This window comes from Brienomyrus brachyistius, unplaced genomic scaffold (genome assembly GCF_023856365.1).
Source record: "Brienomyrus brachyistius isolate T26 unplaced genomic scaffold, BBRACH_0.4 scaffold41, whole genome shotgun sequence".
Taxonomy (NCBI): Eukaryota; Metazoa; Chordata; class Actinopteri; order Osteoglossiformes; family Mormyridae; genus Brienomyrus; species Brienomyrus brachyistius.
In genome coordinates this window covers 1,706,126-1,718,858 of record NW_026042316.1, presented here as the reverse complement: position 1 = coordinate 1,718,858, position 12,733 = coordinate 1,706,126, and the positions used below count along the sequence as shown (strand labels likewise).

General features: G+C 39.7%; 2 long non-coding RNA genes across 3 annotated transcripts; both read right to left on the bottom strand.

Annotated features, from left to right (window-relative positions):
• Positions 1-731: 731 nt before the first annotated feature.
• LOC125722746 (uncharacterized) lies at positions 732-1,641 on the bottom strand. The gene is made up of 2 exons (XR_007386568.1): positions 1,396-1,641; positions 732-1,204 (listed from the first exon to the last, which is right to left on the bottom strand). It is a non-coding gene; the product is annotated as an uncharacterized LOC125722746 (long non-coding RNA).
• A 5,320-nt stretch (positions 1,642-6,961) lies between these two features.
• LOC125722730 (uncharacterized) lies at positions 6,962-9,617 on the bottom strand. 2 transcript variants are annotated; one of them, XR_007386548.1, is made up of 4 exons: positions 9,372-9,617; positions 8,517-8,582; positions 7,549-8,029; positions 6,962-7,364 (listed from the first exon to the last, which is right to left on the bottom strand). It is a non-coding gene; the product is annotated as an uncharacterized LOC125722730 (long non-coding RNA). The 2 variants fall into 2 exon arrangements; XR_007386547.1 differs by having other exon boundaries at positions 7,549-8,582.
• Positions 9,618-12,733: the final 3,116 nt, after the last annotated feature.

Below are 12,733 nucleotides of genomic sequence, written 5' to 3'. Positions count from 1 at the left end.
TTGAATTCAAATACGTATTCATTCTGCTTCCTTAAATTCAAAAATGAATTGTAATTCTGCATCCTGTTTTCAACAGCGATTCAACTTTATTTCAGATTAACAAAATTAATTGAAATTTAAGGTCCATTCTCAAACCAGTTCTGAATGGTGCATATCCGACTCATATTATAGCATGTCTTTCTGAGACAATATACACTGACTGTTGAGTTAAAAAATTTTAAGAATATATTTTCTTTGTCGCCTAAGACTTTTACGCAGTAATATATATATATCAACTCAAAACTGAAATGTAAACATTTTCCTTTAATTTATTTGAAAGAGGCTGCAATGTGTAACATTTTTTCAAATCTGAAGATTCCATATGGCTGAAGATTTCTGACAGCAAGCAAAATGTAACAAACTGTGAAATAATGTGATGCAGCACATGTTCATGTATAAATGTAACAAACTGTATAATGATGTGATGCGGTGCATGTTCATGTATAAATGTAACATCAGGAGGGGTCCAACACATAACTGTATACACATAACTAAATCCACTTCACACAGGTAAGATGATACGTAATGCCTCCTATTAATTTGTATTCTTGTATACTTATTTTTACATATTTCAGCCATTTATGCGTGTAATAATAATAAAAAGTTTATAATTCTAATTGGAAAGCTTTTATAAATGTTTTTGTTTAATGCTGTTTAGAAAAACATTCAAGGACCAAAGCACGCAATCTACATCAACTATCTTTGTTAATTTTATATTGATACAGAGCTCAACTGTCAAAAATGTTTGTCAAAGGACAATATTACTGACACTTTAATAAAGCAAATATGAAAATAGTTGGAATCTCATTTATCTGTGATTATGACAAAGGTTCCATTTCCAAATGCGATTTCATTATATAACAGAGCAGCGCAATAATACACTGCAGAATCTGACGGCTCCACGTTAGAAATAGTGAGGTTAAAACTCCCCTCTGCATTCAGTAAGGAGTAACGTTTTATGTTTTTATATTCCTTGTAAAATTCACCAGGTACATAGAGAAGTGCTTTCGCCATGAGCTGGGGCTTCTGACCTGACCAACAGCTTGCTAAAACCAAACTGCAAAAGAAATATCTTCTGGACGGAAGCATGTCAGGGTCACACTGTCTCCATGCTGGACCCTCATCAGGTATCTGGGCTGAACAACATCCACAGCCAGTGAAGTGTCTGGAAAAAGAGAGAAACACAAATGAATAAACAAACAAACAAATAAATAAATAAACAAATATCATAATAATAATCAGAATACCTATTACATATGATGAAGATTAAATGGCCAAATACTTATTACACTAATCACATCGTACAGGATATATAAAAATCCCCCCAAAATATGATTTAATAGTATAGAACCCTACTAATGAAAATGAGAAGACCAAAGAGTCTGAACATCTTTGCGGTTCCACTGTTTAGAATAAACTGCTCTGCTGCTAAGTGAGAGATCATGGTCGTGGTCGGGATGAAAGGGCAGGAAACAGAGAGGAAACAGAGAGAGACACACATCAGGCTGATCTGATTGGCTGTTCACATGGGAACTTACGTAATAGTGAAAAAGCATCTTAATGTGCACTTATGTATTTGTACATAAGAAAAAACAGAAAGAATAAAACATAAGAAAATAAAGGAATCTTTTCTAATGTCTTACCTGCCTCTGCAGGCATCTGCTGTAATGTCCTCACATGCTGCATCCATGTCAGCCAGCAGGGCCATCTGAGCATGTGGCTGGCGATCGTAAGCCTTCTAACTCCATGCTGAGCAGAGCCCCTCGATCGGGTTAAGGAATGGGGAGTAGGGGTCCATGATGTTCTTTCATTGTCAGAAATTGCACCACTGTACTGTGCCCAGTCAATACATGCTTGGCAAATTAAGGTTCATGAGATGCACCTATGTAATATTACAAAAAAAATCTTGAGGAAATGCAGAGTTCTGGAGGAGATTCTCATACTGTAGATGATATGTGTTTATGTGCCATACTGAAGAAACTGTACAAATTGCTAGACATAAAACACAGGACTGGCAACTTTCAGCAGAAAATAGATGGTACGTTTTAACACCTTGATAAAAAACTTAAAATCCACAGTATGTGGGACAACCTTACAGAACCTTTAGTAGTCATTGTTCAGAACATTAACACAGATTAAAAACAATTACTATGAAAGTGCATTATTCAGTTAAGTTGTCCTTTTGTGAAGAGAAAAACTGTCTTTGAAAAAGAGAGACAATAGAACTAAGCTGCTCAGTTGGCGCCCCCTCGTGGTGAATTGAGGATAGTTCTGTCTGAACCAGCTCAGCAGGAGATTTGGTGTCAGCTGTCGTGACAAACTTCCTGCTTATTGAAGGAATCTAGCGGTTTGAAGGGCAGACATAAATAAATAGACGGTATGTACTTTTGATATATTGAGAGTCAGCCGAGACACATTTGGGGATGGCAAGAGGTTCAATATTTATTAACTTATCAGCTCCGGGAACAACGCACAAACACTCAACTTCCCTCTGTTGCCTTCTTCTACTTCCCTCCAACTATATGCTACTACTGCCATCTAATGGTTGAATCCAAGCTACTACAGTACTGCACAACATGCAACCCCGGAGGATGGTAGAGACACAGAAGGCAACGTACCGTACGGGGTTTATTGTTGGGAACACGCAAACAGAACTGGAATCAGCAAGTACAATCGGAGTCCAAAAGCCAGTTCTACAGGTGGCATGCGAGACGCGGGACAAGTACAAGAGAGAGGTCCGGGTGGATCAGGATGGTATGGGATGGAATGGCAGCAAAGCAGGCGGATGGACCGGATCGGGGTAGACAGGAGGAAGACCGCCCTGTACTTCTTATGAAAACCCTCAACAATACCTTGCATGTAATGCAGCGCCAAGCAGAACTAAACAGGGAGTTGACGTAACTCAGGTGTGGCTGCTGCCGCTGCATTCTCCCGAGGGGGGCGTGACAATACAATGAATAATGAACATCTTTAAATCGGTAAAATACGATTTACGGATATATCATTATTCGTACGCCATAATTATTTAGAAATTTGACCGACATTTTCTGACCAATAATTGTACATTTTGCTCGATTAACCCTCTCTTACCTGATAATTTCAAGTGCGCTCTCATCTCCACTGCTGTCAGTGTCTAATTCTCCTCAAGTCTCTCGGCCACGTCACGCGAGCTGGAGGCATGTTTGGCGAGTCAGATTATCATGAGAAGGAAGAGATACATTGTGTTGTTCATATGTCATTGAAGAGACCTTGTTTCATGAACAATGAACTTTTATTTAACCACCAACATCTTCCATGCAAACCCACAACCTGCTCTGTGCCGTCGGTCTCCCTACCCCTTGTCTTTACCTCCTCCCAACCCTCCAGGTCTCTCTGCTGGTCACCAAAGGTACTGCACTACATATCAACACATCCCCCTTTCTTTAAAGCAGAGAACAAACATGCCTTAACATACCAAAATATTATATTGGCATTGTCAACGTCAGTATTCCCATTTTCATCATATCATTACTGTTTTTTTTTTTACATTTCACAATGCTTTCAAATAACACAAAACTCTTTAAAAAAAATAAACGCCCTAATTTTCACACCCTGCCAGCTAACAGCTCGTTCTAAGGCAATAACCGACACCATTGCTGCCTTTATTTGTAAAAATATCCAGCCTTACGGTGTAATAGATAACTGCTCCACATCTTGGAGCTGAGGTATCACATACCACATAGGAAGTTTTTCACCAGGAAATGAATCCCTGTTCTGTATGACAAAGTGAGACCGATAGCTGAGTGCCTAAAGAGCCGCAGTAACATATGATGTCACTGCACACTACATAAAAGTCTTTATTCCTGAGCATGTGTTACTGCATTACCGAAACTGAATGTTTGGTGTACAAAACGGAGATGGGTTTTTTTTTTTCTTCAATGAAGTTGATTGTAATGAAAGTTTTTATCCGTGTTTTGTTGCAATGTCTTAGCAAGTTCACCTCTTTTTCCGTCCATGGAATTTTCAATGTGGTGATGTAATCCATCTAGCAAGTTCAAATTGCCCAGCTGTCTTGGCCGCTTTTGGGACAGGTGTGCACCACAAAGTTGTTGTTGAAAGTGATTACAGTTGATCTTTTTCTGCGGAGAGGAGATGCTTGAACAGGGTCAGTCAGAAATGCCCTTTATTGACATGTTCTTTAGGGTGCTTGTGGCAAGTGCTACAAGATGACCGACCTTGAAAGTGGTGACACCTTTGCTGTGATGGTCATACCTCCACATTCCTGGGGACTGGAGGAGGTATGTGGTATGGATTGTGCTTAATGTCATCCCTCTTTGCAGTTTATCTGCATTTCCCTGTTACAGTACTTGATGAGATGGTGTGTTTGATATTTCACTCAGGTGTGTCAAGAAGTGGAAATTTTGAAAAAAACCACGGCACAAGAACGTTGTGGGCTTCTCCCATTCTTTTGAAGACGATCTGTTCATGTATATTTTCATGGAGTTGTGCAGTAGGCAGGTGAGTCCCTGACTTTTGTAGACGTCTTACTAAGGCAAAGACTTTGTGATGGATCAGGCTGCCCCTGTTTCTCCCTGCCCAGACACTTGGTGACATCCTGAAAGCTCGCGGGACTCTGATTGACCCCGAAGTCCGCTATTAAATTCAACAGCTGATATCGGGGATAAAACACATCTACCGGCAATGTTATGTCCATAGGGAAATCTAGTTCGGTATGTGTACATGCACTCACGCTTTACTCAATTCTCTGTTTAATAATGCTGGCATTTCACATGGCATTGCGAGTGTAGCTCGTCTGGATTTCTGTGTAGTGTTCATTTATCAATTTGGTAAAGTCTGCAGTTTGGCAAAGTACACACGTGGACAAAATTGTTGGTACCCTTCAGTCAATGAAAGAAAAGCTCACAATGGTCACAGAAATAACTTTAATCTGACAAAAGTAATAATAAATTAAAATTCTATGAAATTTAACTAATAAAAGTCAGACATTGATTTTCAACCATGCTTCAACAGAATTAATAAAAAAAAAAAAACTCATGAAACAGGCCTGGACAAAAATGATGGTACCCCTAGAAAAGACTGAAAATAATGTGACCAAAGGGACATGTTAATCCAAGGTGTGTCCACTAATTAGCATCACAGGTGTCTACAATCTTGTAATCAGTCAGTGGACCTATATATAGGGCTCCAGGTAGTCACTGTGTTGTTTGGTGACATGGTGTGTACCACACTCAACATGGACCAGAGGAAGCGAAGGAAAGAGTTGTCTCAGGAGATTAGAAAGAAAATTATAGACAAGCATGTCAAAGGTAAAGGCTATAAGACCATCTCGAAGCAGCTTGATGTTCCTGTGACTACAGTTGCACATATTATTCAGAAATTTAAGATCCATGGGACTGTAGCCAACCTCCCTGGACGTGGCCGCAGGAGGAAAATTGATGACAAATCAAAGAGACGGATAATACGAATGGTAACAAAAGAGCCCAGAAAAACTTCTAAAGAGATCCAAGGTGAACTTCAAGCTCAAGGAACATCAGTGTCAGATCGCACCATCCGTCGTTGTTTGAGCCAAAGTGGACTTCATGGGAGACGACCAAGGAGGACACCATTGTTGAAAACAAGTCATAAAAAAGCCAGACTGGAATTTGCCAAACTACATGTGGACAAGCCACAAAGATTCTGGGAGAATGTCCTATGGACAGATGAGACAAAAATTGAACTTTTTGCCAAGGCACATCAGCTCTATGTTCACAGACAGAAAAATGAAGGATATCAAGAAAAGAACACTGTCCCTTCTGTGAAACATGGAGGAGGCTCTGTTATGTTCTGGGGCTGCTTTGCTGCATCTGGCACAGGGTGTCTTGAATCTGTGCAGGGTACAATGAAATCTCAAGACTATCAAGGGATTCTAGAGAGAAATGTGCTGGCCAGTGTCAGAAAGCTTGGTCTCAGTCGCAGGTCATGGGTCTTGCAATGGGACAATGACCCAAAACACACAGCTAAAAACACCCAAGAATGGCTACGAGGAAAACATTGGACTATTCTAAAGTGGCCTTCTATGAGCCCTGACCTCAATCCTATTGAGCATCTTTGGAAAGAGCTGAAACATGCCGTCTGGAAAAGGCACCCTTCAAACCTGAGACAACTGGAGCAGTTTGCTCATGAGGAGTGGGCCAAAATACCTGCTGAGAAGTGCAGAAGTCTCATTGACAGTTACAGGAATCGTTTGATTGCAGTGATTGCCTCAAAAGGTTGTGCAACAAAATATTAAGTTAGGGGTACCATCATTTTTGTCCAGGCCTGTTTCATGAGTTTTTTTAATTTTTTTATTATTAATTCTGTTGAAGCATGGTTAAAAATCAATGTCTGACTTTTATTAGTTAAATTTCATAGAATTTTTATTTATTATTACTTTTGTCAGATTAAAGTTATTTCTGTGACCATTGTGACTTTTTCTTTCATTGACTGAAGGGTACCAACAATTTTGTCCACGTGTGTATTTGAGTCTATCCTTAATGCAAATTTGTTTGTCTTTCAGAAAACTTATTTGTCAGTGACCAAATGAAACTGAAAATTGGGGATTTCGGACTGGCGATCAAGCTGGAGCCGAGGGACAAGTAGGTGTTTTTTGCAGAATTCCTGGCTAAGCTTTCAAATTTGTTTATACAGCAAGCTAAAGCACATGTGCGCTTAACGTTTTCCATTTGTGTGTGTTGTAGAGAAGTGTGTGGTACTCCATGTTACATGGCTCCAGAAGTGTGGAAACGAGAGGGACATGGAACGGAAGCAGAAGTCTGGGCACTGGGCTGTGTCATGTACGTATACCCTATCAACCCTCCTCCCGGCCAAAGATCAGCATGGCTAATAAAATCTGTCTAACATTTTAAGAAGACAAGCGTCTAACATGCATAAATATGTTTTTTTTTTTTTCTACTTGAAATAGAAAAGAAAAATGAATACTGGCACACAGTTGAGAGGAATTGCTCTTTTGGAAGCACAGCATTTTTATGTCAAATGTGAAAGACCTCAAACACCTTTGCTGCCTTTCTTACTACAGGTACCAGCTTCTGGTTGGGGAAATCCCATTCGATCACGACGATCGCTGTGAAATGATAAAGAACATCAAAGAAGCTAAATTTATTCTACACCAGAACCTCGGTATTGAAGCTGGGAAACTGATGGGCAAAATATTTCAAATCGACCCACGGGATCGCCCGTCACCGCAGAATATCCGTGGCCACAAGTTCTTCACAAAGGTTGGTCCACTTGCAAACTGGTGGGATGTGGATGATTAGCTGGTCTGCTGAGGTCACTGGTATTTACCCTTCCTATAAAATTACAGTAACATAAGATGGATGGATGGATGGATGGGATTGGTTTGCTTAACTGATGCATGTTAAACCAACACCCTAGGGCTTCACTCCAAAGACACTGCCAGCTAGTAGCTGTGATTAAGCTGCGGCGCTTTAAGCAGTAAATCGATTTGTGAAGATTTTCAACTGGTTCATGCACCTGCTACAAAAGAAGCGATCCAGAGGTAAATTCCATCAGCATAAATCACACTAGTAGATCATCTCTCAGTTCCTCAGGCTCAGACGCTTGACCTGGCAAATCCATGCTTTCTCGCAGTTGAGCCTTTACTGGAGGATGCAAAGCAGAGCAGTCTTGAGATCCCCCAGCCTGTGGAGTCACGCCAAATTGACCTGGTCGAGTTGGTCAAAGCGGTTGAGGTAAAGATGTGCTATTCACAATAGTGAATCCTTGTCCTGTCCCATCTCTGTTACCATTCTGTAGCTTAAGCTTGTCTTGGTGTTTTGCATGGATAAAGCTGGGGTATACTGAATTAGTGTCGTCCTCCTTGGACCTTGTGAATGCCATGGTAACTGAAAACTCTATTTTTCTACACAGAGAGCTGTAGAGGAAGTACTGAGTAAGTGCAGTGAAGCCCTACCATTGAGTACCTCCCCCAACTTCCTGTCCACGCCAGTTCCAGCTTTATGGATAGGGATGAAAAATGGAAAGACATACACAGAAAATAAAATGCACAACCAAACATAATACACATTAACTGAATCTGTGAGCTTCAGTTTTATACCCTTAGTTTCTCTGATTAAAACTAGATTTAAATTCCTCTTTAACCAATTTACCCTATTTTAGGTTTAGTTACTGTATGTTTAGACTTTCATAGCTAAATTTAGAATCAATAACCAATTACGTCAAGATTAAATTGTAATTGGCCGTAGATTAGACTTAGGGATGTTTTTAGATTTAGGTTCACCAGTTCCAATATGTTTTTTGATTACCCTTCTTAGTCCAACTCCACTCAGGTGAAGAAAGGGTAAGTATATAACAACTTAAATGAAATACAAATTAGTTACGTAAACTGCATAAAACAATTTAACAGTCCTACCACAAATCCGGTAGTTAAATGAATATGAGTTGTCAACACAAGAATCGGTTTAGTTCCTTGGGTGACTCACCATCGACATCCAACGATATTCGAATGCAGCTCCAGGAAGTTTAGGTTCCCGCTAAAAGGACCTGACCTGCGTAAGCAAACAGGTATTATAATACACTACAATATTTACTATATCAGTCACTGTCTAATCATTACAGTTATAATTAATCAAATATATGACACTATATCAAAGAAAATACTTTTACACATAATGTCCTTTTTTTTGGAGGGGGTGGATCAGGGGGGGAGGGATTTTTTTTTTTATTTGATTGATTGTTTGAACTTTCAAATATGTAAAATACATATTTGAAAATACATACCGAAGAGAGCAGACCTACTTAGTACGCATCCTCAGTTCTTCCAGTTTGTTGCATTTCAAATATATTAAATGTAAGAAAGTACAAGAATGTAAATTCCTTGATCCATGTGCATCTCATAAATGCCTTCCTAACCATGGATTTGGATACTTTATGCTGATGTTTTATTCGTGAATATAAAAATGATACTATTTGAAACCAATATTCTGTTTGTCATTTCCATTCTAAATGAACAACCAAGATTTTAAAATATATATCTAGAAAGAACGTGTATTAAAACATGTTGAAACACGAGGAATTTACAAAATGCAAATCTACAAACAAGTACGAGAACCATTTTTTTTTAAGTGGGCTAATCAACAAATAACCTTTCTTTAACAGGTACTCCGGAGAGATAAGTATTAGTTACCTTTCTTTTACAGCATAAAAAATTGTACATTCACTTCAATACCGAAATGTATTGAATTATATAATACACTCAAAATACAAATATTTCTAAACCAAATTACTAAATTGTGCCTCTTTACTGCACACACGTTTAGCGAATAAGGAAAATGTACCTCTGGTCAAAATGTGCTCACGCGGCTGCTCCGTGCCTCATGGGTGACTAGTAGCAGGAAAAAACGTTCAGCCATCACAACCAATGTTGTCTCGCTCTCTGAATATTTCTTTAATATTTCGGTGTATCTCCAAAAGAAAAAACTTTTTGCTCTTTGTAATACAGCTTGTTCACCGTCTAAGAAAACTACGTGACTACATTTTTTCAGGCAACCTGGAAAAACCGGAATATTCCTGTTCTTCACTGATGAGAGGGCGTGGCTTCACTCAAGCCAATTGAGTTTAACCTCTTAAATCCCAGATGGTTTTAACTACACTATTTTTCTGCATAAAACGCATGTTACATATTCAACTGTGTCTTTCTCATCTCTTTAGTGCTGTGTCTGTCTTTATTTGAAAAATGTGCATCGTTAATGTGTTTGGCACTCTCCTAAACGTCAATAACCAGAGACAGACAAATGGGAGGAAGTAAAAGACAAACAAAAAAAGTATCAAAATGACAGTGTTGCATTTTTTTAACACAGAAAGAGTCATTTCAACTTTACTGCCACCTATGAGTTAATGGCTGCCAATGTTTGTGTTAAGTGTCTGCAAATAAGTTTAACTCCGGTATCTTACTGAAAACGCGCCGCCTTCTGCCTGCTGTTATTCCGCTAAGATATAGGCGACTCTGGTAAGTAACAGGTAAAGTTGTCGTTTAAAGTAATGCAAATGTGCATTGCCGGTTAGTAATTGTTTTACTATATCACGTTACGTCATTTATAGTTGTAGTACAGTGCATTCTGAATCCATCCTAACTAGCCATCTAGCTCATGTGAACATGAAGCAGTACCGCCTTCCAGCTTGGTTTTGCAGAGGGGTTGGTTGCAAATGCAAACAATCCCTTAATGTCCGTGTGTTGTGTTCAGATGTGAAAATAAAAGATAACTGTCAAATTCACTGTTTATGTCCTATTGTACAAGATAGCACTGTAAAATAATTTGCTATGCATATGGATGCCCTGCATTGGTACTGGGATCCCGCGGGCCCCAACGGAAATCTCGCGGGAGCGGGCGGCTAAAAATAGACAGCGGATCCCAAGATTATTGGCAGGATGGAGAATGTAACTGATGTCATTTATTTTGTGTTATATATTCGTGTTTGTTCTGAGCCATTGTATTAAGTTGTGATGTTCAGCTAGTTTGAATGTATTTCTTTGAAATTGGGTTCAGGGTTATCTTTTGTTTTTAAGCTGATCTTGTTTGTTTATAATGATATTTAAACATTTGTTGTATCAATTTGGTTATTGTTTTTTTTAATAACTGCAGATATTTGCACATTTGATTAGTTTTTGGGCTCAGTTTACATTTTTTCGTGATTTTTTGTTGAATTTGTTTTATTTATTCAGTTCTTGTTCTGCTGGAATAAGAATTGAATGCATATAAACTTATTTAATCATACAGTATATCCGTTAATGGATCTGCGGGTGCGGGCGGGATTGGACAGAAATATTGCGGGGGCGGGTGGGAGTGACAGAGACAGCCTGTGAGAGCGGGTTAAAAAAAAAACAGTCCTGCGCAGGGCTCTAACACTAGTGTTTGTTTTTAGTTCTTGATGCCCCCAGTCGGTAGCCCATGTATGTAAATATGTGGGTAGGATAACGGTTAAACCCCCCGATTCCCATGCAGCATTTGATCACAATTGATTGCATTCATGCTGGGAGGAGTCATCCTGTCTTAGCAGAGTCTCTCCTGAAGCTGTGTGTCAGCTTATTCTCCAGGTCTGACTAGTTTTTGTGTCGCTCCCCACACTTCTGTCACAGTAGATAGTCCTGCCTACCATGCGGCTTAATTAATGAAGCGGCTCTTTCCTTGCATCTAATAAATGTAGCAGCTATTTACTTGCATCTCTCACAGAAGCAGATGCTCCCTTACATTTGATCTACTACAGTTTTTTATAAGGTGTTTCCTTTGCTTTTGTCAGCCCTAATTCCCAAGTTTCTTTTGCAGTTTTTCCTGATATCTCTGCCACAGCTTCAGCTTCATTTTTTGCAGCCTCTCCTACACTGTCTGCTCTGGCTGCAGCTTTGGCTCCTTCAACCTCCCTCCTATAGCTCCTGCTGCAGCCAAAGCCCCCACAGCTACACCCACTATTCCTACTACTGCTCCTACACCTAATGCCCCAACCGCCTCAGCTTCTGCAGCTGCTGCCCCAAATGCCCCAGCTCACTCTCTCTTTCTCGTCTCTTGATCTCAGACTCCTCTGCTTTCTCTCCCCTCTCCTCCATCTCTTCTTTTGTCTTTTTTCACCTCCATCGCTATAGCGTCTGCTATTACCTGGAGTGATTTATTTGTGTAATGACAGGGAATCCTTATTCCCTGGCCTGCTATGTAGTTCAATGGGTTGTTTGAGCAGCTTAAAAGTTGACACCCTTCCAGTCATGGAAGAAGGCTGGACTTTGGTCTGTCTCACCTCTTTGTTTTAGGGTTTTATTTTATCATTGGTTTTTGGTGTATCCTGCTTGTGTCTTGTTTTTTCTGTGATAGCATAACATGGCACAGGCAAGGAAAAGAGTATAAAGTCTATATTCCTAGTATTTCGGTTTTGATTTTTTGTCAAGTGAAAGTCTTCATGACCATATATATGTGTGAGTAATTTGGCGATTATTGGTGGCTGTTTTGGTAATATGATGAAGACTGATGAAGTACCAGTACAGACTCTGTTTTGGAAAGGGGGGGGGGGGTTAATTGACGGAGACTGCTACATTCACTCACCTGGAGATAATGAGACTGAGGATTTAATGGGAATTCTGTCATTTATCACGTGTGTATCTTCCTGGTCAGGATTGCGATGTTGATTGCTGTGTAGACTTTCTTATTGGTGCCGTGCTGTGATGAGCTGGAATGATTTATTGCTTTGAGAGCGTAACCTACCTTATTTCACGTGTGCTGTGCTGTTTTATCAGATGCCCTTAGTGTATGCGTGGGAATTGTGTGCTGCGAGGCATCCAACGTGAGCCCATTGATTAATGAAATAATTGAATAATAAAGTATTCTTATCGCCTCAGTTTCCCTGATTCTGAGTGGAGTATTCTGACCTACTGGACAAGACCGGGGTATAATTAAAGGTGGTGGCAGCTTAACCTGTTGTTTACCGAGGTTTAAATATCGCCCTCTAGTGGCAAGGAAAATCTATTACAGTACATTAAGTCACTTTAAGCCTTTTCCTTATAACATTTACATTTACAGTATTTGGCAGACACCCTTAGCCAGAGCGACTTACATAAGTGCTTCAAGACGCTGCGATGAATTTTTCCGATACTAGCTCAATAAGGACCCAAGCTATGAATACCATCTATCCGAACACTGTTAAGAAAGTGCAACAA